Source organism: Pongo abelii, chromosome 22, assembly GCF_028885655.2.
Source record: "Pongo abelii isolate AG06213 chromosome 22, NHGRI_mPonAbe1-v2.0_pri, whole genome shotgun sequence".
Lineage (NCBI taxonomy): Eukaryota > Metazoa > Chordata > Mammalia > Primates > Hominidae > Pongo > Pongo abelii.
Window position 1 is genome coordinate 44,501,680 of NC_072007.2, and position 15,928 is coordinate 44,517,607.

General features: G+C 40.6%; 1 protein-coding gene across 2 annotated transcripts in view; it reads left to right on the forward strand.

The window, feature by feature from the left end:
• Window positions 1-14,987: 14,987 nt before the first annotated feature.
• The window catches only part of KCNE2 (potassium voltage-gated channel subfamily E regulatory subunit 2), a 158,355-nt gene continuing 157,414 nt past the window's right edge, over window positions 14,988-15,928 (forward strand). Inside the window, exon 1 of one of the 2 annotated variants that reach the window (XR_008517301.2) lies at window positions 14,988-15,382. The gene's annotated coding sequence lies outside the window, so the exon portion shown is untranslated. The remainder of the gene's footprint in view (window positions 15,383-15,928) is intronic. The other variant, XM_054542473.2, reaches the window with a different exon arrangement.

Sequence of the window (15,928 nt, forward strand, 5' to 3'; positions counted from 1 at the left end):
AATAAAAAGTTTTTTATTGAGATGAAATTCACATAACATAAAAGTAACCATTTTAAAGCATGCACAATCCAGTGGCACTTAGTACCTTCACAATTTTGTGCAGCCAACTCCTCTATCTAGTTCTAAAATATTTTCATCACTCCCAAAGGAAACCCCATGTCCATTAAGCAGTGACTTCCTATTCTCCCTGCCCCCAGCCCCTGGCAACCACTAGCTGTGTTCTGTGTCTGTGGATTTACGTGTTCTGGATATGTCACGTAAATGGAATCACAATATTTCATCACATGTTGTGTGTGGCCTTTTGTGCCTGTTTTTATCACTTACCATGTTTTCCAGATTCATCCATGTTGTAGCAAGTGTCAGAATTTCCTTCCTTTTTTATGGCTGGGTAATAGTCCATTTTCTTTATTCATTCGTTGATGGACACTTGGATTGTTTCCACTTTTGTGAATAATTCTGCCTTGAACATTTGTGCACAAGTATCGTTTTGGGTACTTGTTTTTAATTCTTTTGGGTATATGACTAGGAGTGGAATTGCTGGCTCATAGGGTAATTCTCCATTTACCTTTTGAGGATTTATTAGCCTCATTTTAAAAGTGAGGAGTCTGAGGCTCAACAAAAATTATGAGTTGTCTAAAGTCACAGGAAGTATATGACGGGCCTGGCGTGGTGGCTCACGCCTGTCATCCCAGCACTTTGGGGGGCCGAGGCAGGTGGATCACCTGAGGTCAGGAATTTGAGATCAGCCTGGCCAACATGGTGAAACATCATCTCTACAAAAAATACAAAAATTAGCCAGGCATGGTGGTGAAGGCTTGTAGTCCCAGCTACTCGGGAGGCTGAGGCATGAGAATTGCTTGACCTCAGGAGGTGGAGGTTGCAGTGAGCTGAGATGGTGCCATGGCACTCCAGCCTGGGCAACAGAACAAGACTCCATCTCAAAAAAAAAAAAAAAAAAAAAAAAGAGGAAGAAGAAGTATGTGACCCAGCCAAGATGAGGAGCTGGAGTTCATGCTACCTTCATTCGAGGGCCCTGACTGCTGGGAACAGCATTCATTCACTCATCAAACATCTTGTGAGGGCCAGGGCTGCCTTTGTGGCAGATTTAACCATAGCTTTCAGAAAGGAGCTTCCTAATGCAGTCACTCCAGGAGCAAATAAAACAAGGGGCTATTTTAAATCAAAAATCAACACGACTGGCTCACACATAAATTCCATTAAGCCAACACTCTATTTGAACACGCTGCTGAGCCAGGCGTTTTGTCTTGCTGCATATTTTAACTTCAAGGTGGGCATTTCAGCCCGCACAATAAGGTCCACTTCCCTTAGTTCTAATTTCCTGCCACCTTCTGCATTTCTTGTTCGACCCTGGGGGTGGGGGAGTACTGACTTGGTCCTGAATCACTGTCGCGATTGGGATCTGTGAAAATCACTGCAGAAAGAGAATTTAAGGGGTGAAATGCCAGGGACAGGAGAGAGTAAGGTCCTGGTTTCAGTTCCGGCTTAACTGGGGGATGGGGGAGATTAAGAGGAGGTGAGGGAGCGGGCAGGGTTTAGCTTGATAATCTTATTTTGCGCTGGTTTCTGGGGGGATTTTACGATGAAGAGGTAAATTCTAAGGTTTGCTGTCGACTGTTCCCAGCTCCCTGGCGCCCTTTCCGTGCAGCGAGGGGACGTCCAAAGGCTGCAGCAGAGCTGGGTTAGAAAACAGGCTCCCACCCGCCCTCTACTCCCCTCCCTGGGCCCGCTGACCTGATTAATCAGAGCCCTGCAAAGCCCACTGAGGAGGGCTCCCTGGCTAATCTCATCTCCGCACCCACGCGGGGACAGACACCTCCGCTCGGCCAATGAGACGCAATTCTGCAAGCTCGGCTGAGCGGTGGAAAATTCCATGCGCTCGGCGCTGCCCTCGGTGGCGGCCCCTGGCGGGATCGCGCGCTCGGAATGCCGCAGCCTGGGGCCGCCGAGTGGCCACCAGCTGGGGAAGAGCTGAGCGAAACCACCCCGGGGTCCAGGCGTTTTGCCACGAGTCGCCGTGCGACAAGTTGGGGTCTCCCTTGTTCTCCTACCTCTCTGCGCCAAAAGCTCTTGAAGCAAATCAAAGAAAGCGGGCGATGCTTGTGTCATTGCGGAGTGGGGAATGGAGCTGGGGGATAAATGGTGGCATTCTCCCTCCCTCCGTGTGTGTGTGTGTGTGTGTGTGTGTGTGTGTGTGTGAGAGAGAGAGAGAGAGAGAGAGAAAGAGGCCGCAGTCCTCCACCCCCAACGCTTGCCCACCCAAGTTATAAATCCTGCCTGTAATTGTCCCCCTGCCTCCACCAGGCTTTCAACCCCGAAATCGTGGGGGAGAATGAAGGAGGAACCTTTCTAGATCAATCCACCTATGAACTATGGTGCCCTTTTAGAAGTGGCCGGTGGGTCCTAGAGAGCAAAGGGTGATGAGTTCGCAAAGGTGTACGAAGGAGACCAAGACCAGCAGTCAAAACCAATGGAGCAAGACCGGTGCCATGATTCAGAGACGCACAGAAAATTCCAGGGCCACCGAGGAAGGACACGTTGCGCATTCTGCCAGCGCAGGGGAGGAGGGGATGGAGGCGAGATGGAGGACAGGACTTAGCCAGGCAGGGAAGGGGGAGGCGCCCCGAGCCTGCGTTCCGGTACCCGGAGCTGGGGCCGCAGCTTTTCCGCGAGGTTGGGCTGTGTTAGGAAATCCTATCTTTCTTAACTCTGTGTGAATTATGGCAATACCTCCCTATTATTTCAGAGGATCCAGGCCTGTTTCTGCTCCTTGCAAATGTGAAAGACCCTGGTGAACGCAGTCCAAAAATTTAGAATGCAACCTGGTGCACAGCGCTCAGCTCCAGGAGACTTACAATGGCTTCTTCTGCCGTCTGCATCGGGCAGGGGTGGGGAACTGTGGACCCCAAGCTATCTGGGAGGAGGGAAGAGAAAGAAAGGGGGAAATACAGGTTCTTAAAACAAGTAGGAAGCTTCAGCAAGAGTCCACGGAGAAGCCCTGAGGTTGAGTCCAAAGCCCTGAGGTTTGCTAAACAAAGCCCAGCACATGGGACCTAAAACCTGGATGCCCCGGTTCTGCTAGTGACCAATTGAAGGTCCTGGGGAAATCTCACTCTTCAGAGTCTTAGTTTTCGCCTCTGTAAAATCAAGGTCATAACCATTTCTGCCCCGTCTAATCAAGTAAGGTCTTTGGTGAGACCCAAATAAAATAAAACTACATCTATGAAACAGTAAAGAAGTAGAGGGGACTGTTTGTCATCCATGTGCACAAGCAATGTAAAATCTATGTTGTTTTAATTCGATTAACTTCAAGAAAGAGCCCCAGCTAAATTAATCAATCAATACATATATTAATATATTCAGTAAATATTTGTTGAGCACCTACTAAATGACAGGCCCTGTTCTGTGCCTGGAGGGATACACAGCTGAACAAAACACAAAAAGTTCTGCTCTTAGAAAGCTTAGGTTGGAGGAAACCGGTGATAAAATAAATAGGAAAAATCTTTTTTTTTTTTCCTGTTTAGGCAGTGGTAAGTGATACAGAGAAAAAGAAAGCAGGAAAGGGGGATGGGGAAATGCGGGGTGAGAGTGCTTTAGAATAGGGTGATGAGGAGGCCTCATGGAGAAGGTACTCTTTGAGCAGAGACCTGACAGGGAGATGAGGGGGTGAGCTCCATGGATTTCTAGGGGAAGAACATTCCAGAAGTGGGCAGCCAGCGAGTGCAGTGGGTCTGAGGGGAGATGGTAGCCTTTTCCGTTGGAGGAACAGGAAGGCCGGCACTGTCCCTGGAGGGGTATGAGTGCCAGGGACAGAGGCTGATAGGGGGGCAGGTCTGGATAGAGTTTGTCGGGCCTTGAAGGTGACCTGAAGGGCCGACTTTTGCAGTGAGTGTTCCTGACAGCTGGGGGGGCACGAATGAAGCTCTGCCTTGGGTTTTACCTGGCCATAAGGCAACTCCATTTTTAGCTTGGATCCTGGCAGGCAACCAACAAGCATTTATTGCAGGGCTGGCTGTGTGTTCTCGGCTGCGCTGGGAGCTCTGTGAATATCCGGAGATATAACATGGATCCTTAGCTTTGGGGAGGCCACACACTTGCTGTGAATAAAATTTAGCTGCAAAAGGCAGTTAGTGACCAATGCAAGACTATTTGTGTCACTCGCTGCATTGTGCGGAGGGCCTAGAAGCATGAGGGAGCCTGGAGTTTTGGGAACCCCAGGGGCACCCAGGACTGTGCTGGGATCATGGTACGTGCTTTACTTGTTTGCGAACAGACTGAGTGATTCTGAGTTGCATACTCAGGGAGTTCTTTGTGGCTAATTAAGTCCTTTTCCTACCCAGGCCCAGGTGGCCAACAGCCCCTGGCAGCCGCGCACATGCTGGTCAGTGTTGCCAGCGCGCAGCAGGGGCTGCTGCAGATGGTCCTCCAGCCACAGGGTGATAAAAGGCCTCCTGAAGAAGTAAATGACCCTGCTGGTTGCTGTATGGAATCTTTACCCCAGGGAAATTAAAAAATGGAATCCAGCGTCCAGGCCTGAGCCTCATGTCTTTAATAGGCTGGTCAAGATCCTGGGGCCAGGGCCTGGGGGCAGCTTCTTCCTGCTGGAGAGGCCAGTTTCCTTTCCCAGTCTCTGACCCTTCTCAGTTTTGTAATCCTGCTTGAGACCTCTCAACTCTCACCAGGCGAGGAGGGTGATCTGGGGTAGAGAAATGACAGAAGTCAGTTCAGAAAATCCCACAATGCCTTGTCACCCAGAATCCTTTGCAGAGCTGGCTGGCCGGCCCTGGGCTCCCTTTCAGCTCCTCTAGAATGTAGCAATGGTGGGCTCCTTTGGGGGCCATCTAGAAGGGCCCTGCCCCTGGGCACCTGCCTCCTCACTGGAGGAGACCAGAGGCCACGTCCCAGCCCTGTGCTTCCAGCTCTGGAACTGCCCTTGACTTCACTGGACAGGCCTGAGCAAGTCGTGTAACCTTCAGGGACTCAGCTATGCCCACTCCAGGCTCTGTGAAACCAAGACAACCTCACGTGCTCAATTCCTCAGCTCTGCAGGAGCCAGGCTGCTCTGGGGTAAGCAGAGGGAGAGAGAGGGATATTGTCCTATGCTTCCTTCACATAGCTGAATGTTTTATTTATTTAACTTTTTGGATAAGTAATGCATTTTATGGTTAAAAAAATCAACAAGTATAAGACGTTACACAGTGAAAAGTGTCCTTTCCCATCTGCTCAATTCTTTTCTTTCTTTCTTTCTTTCTTTTTTTTTTTGAGACGGAGGCTCAGTCTGTCACTCAGGTTGGAGTGCAGTGGCACAATCCTGGCTCACTGCAACTTCTGCCTCCCAGGTTCCAGCAATTCTCTTGCCTCAGCCTCCCAAGTAGCTGGGAGTACAGGCACGTGCCACCACGCCCGGCTAATTTTTGTATTTTTAGTAGAGACAGGGTTTCACCATATTGGCCAGGCTGGTCTTGAACTCCTGACCTCAGGTGATCCACCCGCCTCAGCCTCCCAACGTGCTGGGATTACAAGCATGAGCCACTGTGCCCGGCCCCCATCTGCCCAATTCTTATCCCCCACCCTAAAGACATAGCCACTGTTATTAATTTGTTGTTTATCCTTCTAGAGTTTTGTGGGATTTTTGCACATACAAGCACATGGAATATATATTCTTCCCCCACTCCCAACTCTTTTTCTACTTGATTGGTAATACACAGTACAGTGTTCCTTACCTCACTGTTTTCAGTTGACAGCGCATCTTAGGGATCTTTTCATCATAGTACATAAACCATTTCCTCATTTTTCTTTACTAATGCTTGCTGTCTAAAATATGACCAAACAATCCCCTATAAGTGGACATTTAAGTTGTTTGCAGTCTTTTGCTTTCTGCTGTGGGCAACTGCAATTCTTTGTTCAGCACACAATTATGTTTATGCATAAGGTAAATTCCTAGAAGTGGAACTGCTGAGTCAAAGGGTAAACGCATCTCTAATGTGGACAGATGTTGCCAAATTAGCCTTTACAGGGGGTATGCCAATTTATGCTCTCAGCAGCAATGTATCAGAGAGAGTGCCTATGTTTCAAAGCTTACCAACAAACTTGGCTTTTAAACTTTTGGATTTTTGCCATTCGATAAATTTGAAAAAAACCAGTATGGTTTTAATTTGTATGTTTCTCATTGTGAGTGATATTGAGCCTAGTTTTACATGTTTAAGAATCATGTATATTTCCTGTAAGCTCTCCATATCCATGCCCATTTTTCTATTGGTTTGTTTGCCTTTGACTCATCAATTTGCAGAAGCTTATTATATACTAGGGAAATTAATCCTTTTTGATGTGAGTTACACATCTTTCTCATTTTGTCATTTATTACTGATTTTGCTTAGGGTGTTTTTTTTTTTTTTTCAATTGCTTTTTGCCATGCAAAAGCTTTTGGTTTTCATGCAGTTGAAATTATTCACCATTTATTTTGTGGCTTCTAGATTTTGAGTTGTAGTTAGCAAGGCCTTCCTCATTCTCCCATTTTTGTTTTACTATTATGTCTTTTCTTTTTACATTTAAATCTTTGACACAGTCAGAATTTATTCTACTATAAATGTGAAGCCCATGTTCAAAATCCAAAAGTGGTGGTTATCAACACCATTTATTGAATAATCTGTCTTTTCCCCATATAGTTGAGTGCCACCTTAATCCTAAACAAAATCATTGCATGATTTGGATGTTTTCCGGGATTTCAATTCTGTGCTGTATGTCTGTCTCATAAGTAATATGCCACTACTATAATGTTTTAATTGTTGAAGATTTTAAATATGTTTTAATATATGGTATAACTATTCCTCATTTATTTTATCAGAAATAGCTGGTCTATTATTTTTCCATGTAAAATTTAGAATCACTTTGTATAGACAAAAACTTCTTTTACTGGGATAACAGTTATATGCTAACATTTATAAGTTAAGGGAAATTGACATCCCTATGAAGCTAAGTCTTCCTGTCTAAGAACATGATAGGGATTTTTATTTATTCAAGTCTTCTTGTTGTTCTGAGTGTTTAAAAGGTTTCTTAATGTCAATTTCCATGTTTCTTTTAAACTTATTTTTAAATATTTTATCTTCGCTAGTGCTTTTGTAAATGAAGTCTTTTCTCCCATTATATTGTCTAACTGAATTTGTTTGTATCATATAAACAAAAGCTATTGATTTCTATTAGTTTTACGTATCCTGCTATCCTATTAAATTTTCTTCATGATTCCATAGTTGTTTTCACTTATTTCTCTTGTTTTTTCAAAGCATAAACCAAATCGACTGCAAATAGTGATCGTTTTACCTCTTTCTACCCATTTTTTATATTTTTGATTTTGTTCTCTTTCTAGTTGTGTTGGCTAATAGCTCAAGTACAAAATTAAATAACAGCATGATAGTGAGAAAATGCTTGTCTCATTCCTGACTTAAGGGTAAAAGCTTTTAGTATTTCTTGATTAAGCATACTTTTTGTTTTTGAGGTTGACACACACACACACACACACACACACACACACATATACATGCAATATTTAGGGGTTCCTATGTTATTGACTATGGAAAATCGAGAATGGATTTTTAAATTTTGTTGAGTTCTGTTTGCACATGTACAGAGGTGATTACATAATTTTCTCCCTTAGAATTATTATCATTTGAATTGGATTTTTTTCACGCTGAACCATCTTTCTGTTCCTGGAATAAGGCCCATTTGGTCAAGGTGAACATTATTGTTTCACTTGCTGATGAATTCTGTTGGCTGATATATTTGCTAACATTTTATTTATAAAAGTGCACAAATCTTTAGTTTACATAAAGTATAGAGATATGTAGTGTACAAATATATGAATTTATACATATACATGCATGTATTTATATATGCAATATATACATAAGAATTTGAATATAAAAAATATAATAAAAAGCTAATAGATGAGGAAAATAGAATAGAAAAATACATGATCAATCCTGAAAAAGGCAGAAAACGAGAAACAAAGGAGTAGAAAAGATGAGATAAATAGAAAATAAATACCAACATGGTAGGACTTAATGCACTTATATCGGTAACTAAATATAAATACAAAACACTCCAATTAAAAGAAAAGGTTGTTGGATTAAATGAAAAGTGTTGAGACCCATGTGTATACTGTTTACAGTGAATACATACTAAATAGAAGGACAAAGTTAGGATGAAAATAAAAGGATGAAAAATGTTGTGCCAAGCAATATTGACCCAAACAAAGTTTGTATGGCTATGTTAATATCAGAAAACTGTACATTAGGGGAAGAAATATTACTAGAGAGAAAAAGAGATGCTTTGTTATAATAAAGTGATCAATTTGACAAGAATATCTAAGAACTGAAACTTATATGCATCTAATAACATCATTCAAAACATAAAACATAAATCAACAAAATGAAAGGAAGAAAGAACAAAGCATGAGTCATGGTTGAGGATTAATCATGTATTTTTCTATTCTATGTTCTTATCTATTAGCTTTTTAATCATACTTTGTGTGATTGCCCTAAAGATTTCATTATGTATCCTTGACTTATTACTTTCTACCTTAAGTTGTTACTTTTACTTATTAATTAATAATAATGCAATAACCTTATGACAGGTTAAGTCCGTTACTCCCTCCCACACTTGGTGACCCCACCCAAATCTCATGTTGAGTTGTAATTCCTAGTGTTGAAGGTGAGACCTGGTGGGAGGTGATTGGATCATGGGGGCGGAGTTCTCATGAATGGTTTAGCACCATTCCCCCTTGGTACTGTATAGTGAGTGAGTTCTCACCAGATTTTGTTGTGTAAAAGTGTGTGATACCTTCACCCCCTCTCTCTCTTCCTCCTGCTTTGATCATGTAAGACGTGTCTGCTTCCCCTTCACTTTCTGCCATGATTGTAAGTTTCCTGAGGTCTCCCCAGAAGCTGATGCTGTCACACTTCCCATACAGCCTGCAGAACCATGAGCCAATTAAACCTCTTTTCTTTATAAATTACCCAGTCTCTGGTATTTCTTTAAAGCAGTTCGAGAACAGACTGATGCACTTGGGGTATTGTATAATTTTATCTTGACGTGTGTCATAAAGCTCATAAGACATTATTATATTTTTTGCTTCAAACAGAAAATATTTTTAAATCTTTTCCTACATATTTGTTCTTTTCAGTGCTGTGTGTTCCTTCCTCAAGTTCTGTGCTTCTATCTGGAAACATTTTTCTTCAGCTTGAAAAAAATTGTTCTATAGTATTTCATGTAGTGCTTCTCCACTGAGGATGAGTTTTCTCAGCTTTTCCCCCTCTGCATTTATTTTTATTTTGCCTTCAGATCTAAAGAACCTTCAGCTGGATATAGCATCCTAACTTGATATTTTATTTTAACACTTTCAAGATATAATTCTATTGTCTTCTGGCTTTCATGCTTTCTGTTGAAAAAGTCAACCATCAGTCTTAACTATTGCTCTCTTCAAGTTAATATACTTTTTTTTTTTTTTTTTTTGAGACAAGGTCTTGCTCTGTCACCCAGGCTGCAGTGCAGTGGTGTAATCATGGCTCACTACAGCCTCAACCTCCTGGGCTCAAGCAGCCTTCTCACCTCAGTCTCCTGAGTAGCCGGGACCACAGGCTCATTAAAAAAAAGGGTTTTTGTGTGTGTGTGTAAGTGGGGTCTTTCTACGTTGCTGTATTGGTCTGTTCACATGCTGCTAATAAAGACATACCAGAGACTGGGTAATTTATAAAGGAAAGAGGTTTAATTGACTCATACTTCCACATGGCTGGGGAGGCCTCACAATCATAGCAGAAGCCAAATGAGGAGCAAAAGCACATCTTACATGGCAGAAGGCAAGAGGGGTTGTGCAGGACACCTCCCATTTATAAAATCATCAGATCTCATGAGACTTATTCACTACCATGAGAATAGTATGGGGGAAAGTGCCCCCATGATTCAATTATCTCCACCTGGCTCTGTCCTTGACATATGGGGATTATTACAATTCAAGGTGAGATTTGGGTGGGGACACAGCAAAACTGTATCAGTTGCCCAGGCTGGTCTTTAATTCTGGGCTTAGGCAATCCTTCCACCTTGGTTTCCCAAAGGCTGGGATTACAGACATATGCCACTGTGCCTGGCCTACTTTTTTTTTCTAGCTGCCTTTAAGGTTTTCTTATTCATCTTTGGTCCTCAGCTGTTTAACTCAGATATGTCTTGGTGTGATTTTCTTTTTATTTGTCTTCCCTGTGGATCACTGAGACTCTGGATCAATGGGTTGACATCTTTCATCAGTGTTAGAACATTCTTGGCTATTATTTCTTCAAATATTGCCGTGCCCTTACCTCTGTATCGTCTCTTTCTTGACTCCAATTAGGCATTTATTAGATCTTTTGACTGTGTCCCAAATTTCACTTATGTTTTATTTTGTTATTTCCGTTCATTTTTCTATCTGTGCTTTATATTGTTTTTTGGTTTACTAATCCTGTCTTTTGCTTTATATAGTTTTCTTTCAAAACCAACAAGTTCTTAATTTCAGCCATTGTATTTTTAGTTGTGGAATGTCCACTTGATTATATTCTAATTGTTACATTCATGGATTCTAACTGTTTTCTTTAACACATTTTTCATATATACATATTTTTGAGATGGAGTTTCGCTCTTGTCACCCAGGCTGAGTGCAATGGCGTGATCTCGACTCACTGCAACCTCTGCCTCCCAGGTTCAAGCAATTCTCCTGCCTCAGCCTCCTGAGTAGCTGGAACTACAAGCACCTGCCACCATGCCCGGCTAGTTTTTTTATTTTTAGTAGAGATGGGGTTTTACCCTGTTGGCCAGGCTGGTCTCAATCTCCTGACCTCAGGTGATCTGCCCACCTTGGCCTCCCAAAGTGCTGGGATTACAGGCAGGAGCCACCATGCCTGGCTCATTTTTCATATTTTTTCAGAATCATAAAGTCTGCAGATGATATCTACCACTGAGGGTTGCCTTTTCCTTCTTTTAGGCAGATAAGATGAAAAGAGGATTGTTCCAATCCAATCAGGGACTGAGTGGGCTTGAGGCTGGATTCTACTCTAGTAGATGATTTTCACCCCTGATTTGTCTGGAAAGTCCTGTCTTTTGGAGGTTTTGAGCTAAACGATCATCCCAAGAAGGTTAAAATTTGGCAAATGTCTTGAGGGGAAGACTGGCCATGTATTTTGCAGGCTTCTCCCTCTGATGAGACTTCGTTTCCTAAACACCTACAAGACTGAAGATTATTTCACTCTGCCTTTCTGCCTCTGTTCCCCTCTGGACACCCCAGAACTTAGCAAATGTCTCATGGGAAAAAATTGCTTTGTATTTTGGGCTCTTGTAATTTCTAATCCATTGCACTAACTGAAAGCTTTGCTGGCTTCTCTTCCCATGTAGATTTCCTCTGTTTGAGGCAAGCTGATTATTACCTCACATCAAGCTGGTGATATTCAGCTCATCTAGGATGAGCTCTTCCTCTTCTGGAATTTTTCTTTGCCTAGTCCTTGTTGTTTCCATGATTCTCTACTGTCTTTAGAATATGATTATTTCTCATTTACCTGGTTGTTATTACAGATTGTTGATCTTTCTGACCTACGGTATTCCACAAGTATGTAGAGTACAAGAAGGCCAAGTATCCTGTTTATCAGTCTTTTATATTTAGTATTTGTTGTTGTTGGTTCATTTGTTTGTTGCTTCAGTATCCATAAGTGAAATTAATTTATGAATTTTTGTGTGCAGTCCTTGTTAGGCTTTCTATTGTGGTTATTTCAGAAAGAGCATTTGAACATTTTTCTCTTAAAAATGCTCTGGCACAGTTTAAATACCATTGGACCTACTGCTCTTTAATGAGAAGTGAACTTGGTTTGGAGCTTTTATTGGCAGAGGGTGGCAGGGAGAAGCTTTTGGGAAAATTTATTTGTTTCTCTATGGGTATTAGTTTATTAGATCTTCTCATTCTTCTAGTGTGTTTTAACAAGTTATATTTTCTTTTACGGCATTGTACAGTATAATTTGTACAGTGCATATTTATATTATACAATATAAATATAAAGCTATGTATAGGCAGAGGCAACATAAGTTGCCTATATAAACAGAGGCAACTTATAATAAAGCCATTGTAAATGGAAAATATCATAAGTCAAAATGAGTTTAACATACCTGACCTACTGAACATTATAACAGCCCAGCCTACCTTAAACGTGCTCAGAGAACTAACATTAGCCTACAGTTGTGTAAAATCATCTAATACAAAGCCTATTTTATAATAAAGTGTTAAATATTTTATGTAATTTATTGAATACTCTACTGAAAGTGAAAAACAGGATGGTCGTATGGGTATACTTAAAGCATTGTATCTACTGAATGTGTATTGCTTTCACACCATCGTAAGTTAAGGACCATCTGTATAATTTCACATTTTTCTGGTAGCCTATTTTAAAAGTTTTTAAAAAGCAGGTGAAACTATTTTAAATAATATTTTATTTAACCAAATGTATCTAACATATTATAATTTCAACATGTAATCAATTGAAATTTTTAATGAAAAACTTTTTTGCGTTATTAAATGTTCAAAATTTAGTGTGCATTTTGTGCTTACAACACATCTCAGTTTAGACTAATTCCATTTTAAGTGTTCAATTTTCATATTTGGCTAGTGGCTACTGTATTGAACAGCTCAATTCTAGAACATTGTCCTTTTTATCCATATATTTGAAAATTTATTTTTATTATGTTGAAAAAAGTAATTCTGTGTAATTTATTTAATTTCCATGATTTCCCTGGTTGTTTGAATTTATTTAATCTCATTTTATATATTTACTTTCTTCCTTCTTCTTGATTTTGTTAGCCAGAAGTTTATATACTGCATTGTTATTTTGTTTTTCAATGAAACAGCTGTTGCATTATTTATCAGTTAGTTCTATAGTCTTCTGTTTTATAATTTCTTTTTTTTTTTTTTTTTTTTTTTTTTTTTTAGTTTCACTCTGTCGCCTAGGCTGGAGTGCAGTGGCGTGATCTCACTGCAACCTCTGCCTCCCCAGTTCAAGCAGTTCTCGTGCCTCAGCCTCCAGTTCTAGTGCCTCAGCTGGGACTACGGTTGCATGCCACCATGCCTGGCTAATTTTTTGTATTTTTTGAAGTAAAAATGGGGTTTTGCTATGTTAGCCCGGCTGTTCACAAACTCCTGGCCTCAAGTGATCCACCTGCCTTGGCCTCCCAAAGTACTGGGATTACAGGCGTGAGCCACCATGCCCATTCTGTTTTATAATCATCCTATTCTAACTTTGTTGTAGTTAATTTATTCATTCAGCCATCCTATCCTTCGGTTCATGTGGTTGCTTTTTTCTGACTTATTTTGTTGTTTCATTCACTTTTTAAATTTTTTTATGCTTATTAATACAGTTAAATAAGGCTCTGTATTTTCACCAAGTACTGCTTTAGCTGTATGGCTATAGGTACTGATGGCAGTGTCTTCCTTATTACTACCTTCTGTTATTTTGTATAATGTTTGCATTTTTTTCTTTGACTCAATATTGTTTAAAAGAGTACTTTAAATTATTCACATAGTAATGGCTTTTTGTTTTTTGAATTTTTGATGTTATTTCTACATTGTCTTTAAATAAATTTTTTTGTTTTATTTTTGTTTTTCGAAAATTTTGAGGTTTGGTGGTCACTTGACAAGATGGTCTCTGTTTTTTTTTTTCTTATTTATTATGTAACTTAGTTCTCTTTCAGCCTTGTTAATGTTTTCACACCTGCCTTGTTCAGCTTTAATGTCTGTCTCTCTTTGCCTGTGGTATTCTGTAGTTTCCTATGATGTATTTCCGCATGTAGTTATTTGAATTATCCTTCTTAGGTTTTGGTATACTTTTTAAACTGAGGGTTCATATCTTACTTCAATATTCAAGAGTTCTCAGTCATTACCTCTTTGAATATTGCCCAATTCCTTCTTTTCTGTATTGGATCTTCTCTTAGACATATGTTGGTTCTTCTCATTTAAATGTTCATGTTTCTTCTCTCTCATATTTTCCATGTCTTTATTTTTTGAGGCATGTTGGGTAATTTTGTCTAATCTTCCAGTTTCCTTTTTTTGTTGTTGTTGGAGAGAGAGTCTTGCTTAGTTGTCCAGGCTGGAGTGCAGTGGCCCAGTCTCAGTTCACTGTAATCTCTGCCTCCTGGGTTCAAGCGATTCTTGTGTCTCAGCCTCCCTAATAGCTGGAATTACAGGCACACACCACCATGCCCGGTTAATTTTTGTGTTTTTAGTAGAGATGGGGTTTTGCCATATTGGCTAGGCTGATCTGAAACTCTTGACTTCAAGCAATCCTCTTGCCTCGGCCTCCCAAAGTGCTGAGATTATAGACGTGAGCCACTGCACCCAGCCATCTTCCAGTTTCCTAATACGATCCTCATTTATGGCAGATGTCCTATTCAGTACATCAATTGCACTTTCCTATAGAAAATATATATGTTTTCTCTCTCAGACTTCTGTTTGGTCCTTTGACAATATGCCTGTTTTATTTTCATTCTGTTTATGTTTCTCCCTTTATCTGTTTAAACTTTTTTTTTTTTTTTTTTTTTGAGATGGAGTCTCACTCTGCCACCCAGGCTGGAGTGCAATGGCACAATCTCGGCTCACTGCAACCTCTGACTCCTGGATTCAAGTGATTCTCTTGCCTCAGCCTCCCAAGTAGCTGGGATTACAGGCATCTGCCACCATGCATGGCTAATTTTTTCATTTTTAGTAGAGACAGGGTTTCGCTATGTTGGCCAGGCTGGTCTCGAACTCCCGACCTCATGATCCACCTGCCTCCACCTCCCATAGTGCTGGGACTACAGGCGTGAGCCACTGTGCCCGGCCTTTGTTTAAACATATTAAAAATCTTCCTTTATCAATTTAAACATATTAAATTTCTTCCTTTATCTATTTAAACATATTAAAACATGTTAAATTTAAACATATTATCCTATTATCTTTGGTTCTTGATATGCAATTATTCCTATTTATCAGATCTGTGGATTTTCCCTCATGGTGATTAATTTCCTCTAACAGTTTGTTATTTCTGCTTATCTTTAGTGTTGCTCATATTTTTATGGTAAGGCCCTATTCCCTGGGTTTGGGGATCACCTCTACAGAATTGGTTTGCATTTTTCTCTAACATGGTCCTTGTGGATTTCTTGAGTTCTGAACTACTTTTTACATTGATTTGTGGCTTGAGGCCATCGTGCTAGGCAGGTAGTGGTAAGTCACTATCCTAACAGCGCTGGCCTGGATTCCTATTTCTAGTATTTTTCTCTTTTTCTTCCCCAAGTTGCAAGTGGATGGCAAGCTTCCTTGTGACTTCTCATCCTGGTGAGTAGAATTTTTCTTATCCATGTTTCTTATTTTAAGTTAGAAGCAGCAGTTTATGAAACCTAAAATCCTATGAATTTTAGCTCTTTGGCACAGCTCTTCCTGTGCACACACTAGATTCTGCCCAGGCTCGTTTCTCATGTGGGCATTAAATCTGCACCTCCCAGCCTATGTCAAGTCCCACTTCTCCATACGTCCCTCGTCTTGAGCTCCTATCATCACTTTCACTTTTCACGCCTTGGAGGCTATGAATACATTTTTTTCTTGTTAAGTTTTATCCAGAATTTTAATGTGTGAAATAGGATTGAGGGATTTACCAACATAATGTCCAGACATCCATAAGTAAGATTTGAAGAGAACATTTTTTTTTACAATAAATTAAATATGACTCTATTATTGAGTAAAAATTTGAAATTTGCCTTAATTTTTAAGATAGTCTGAACACTAAAGAAATTTTGTTTGCGACAGAGATTTGGGCCAATTGCCTTCATCCCCTGAGGTTACATGTTTGTTCTATTTTGTCATCGGGGGTACTTGTGTGGAAAA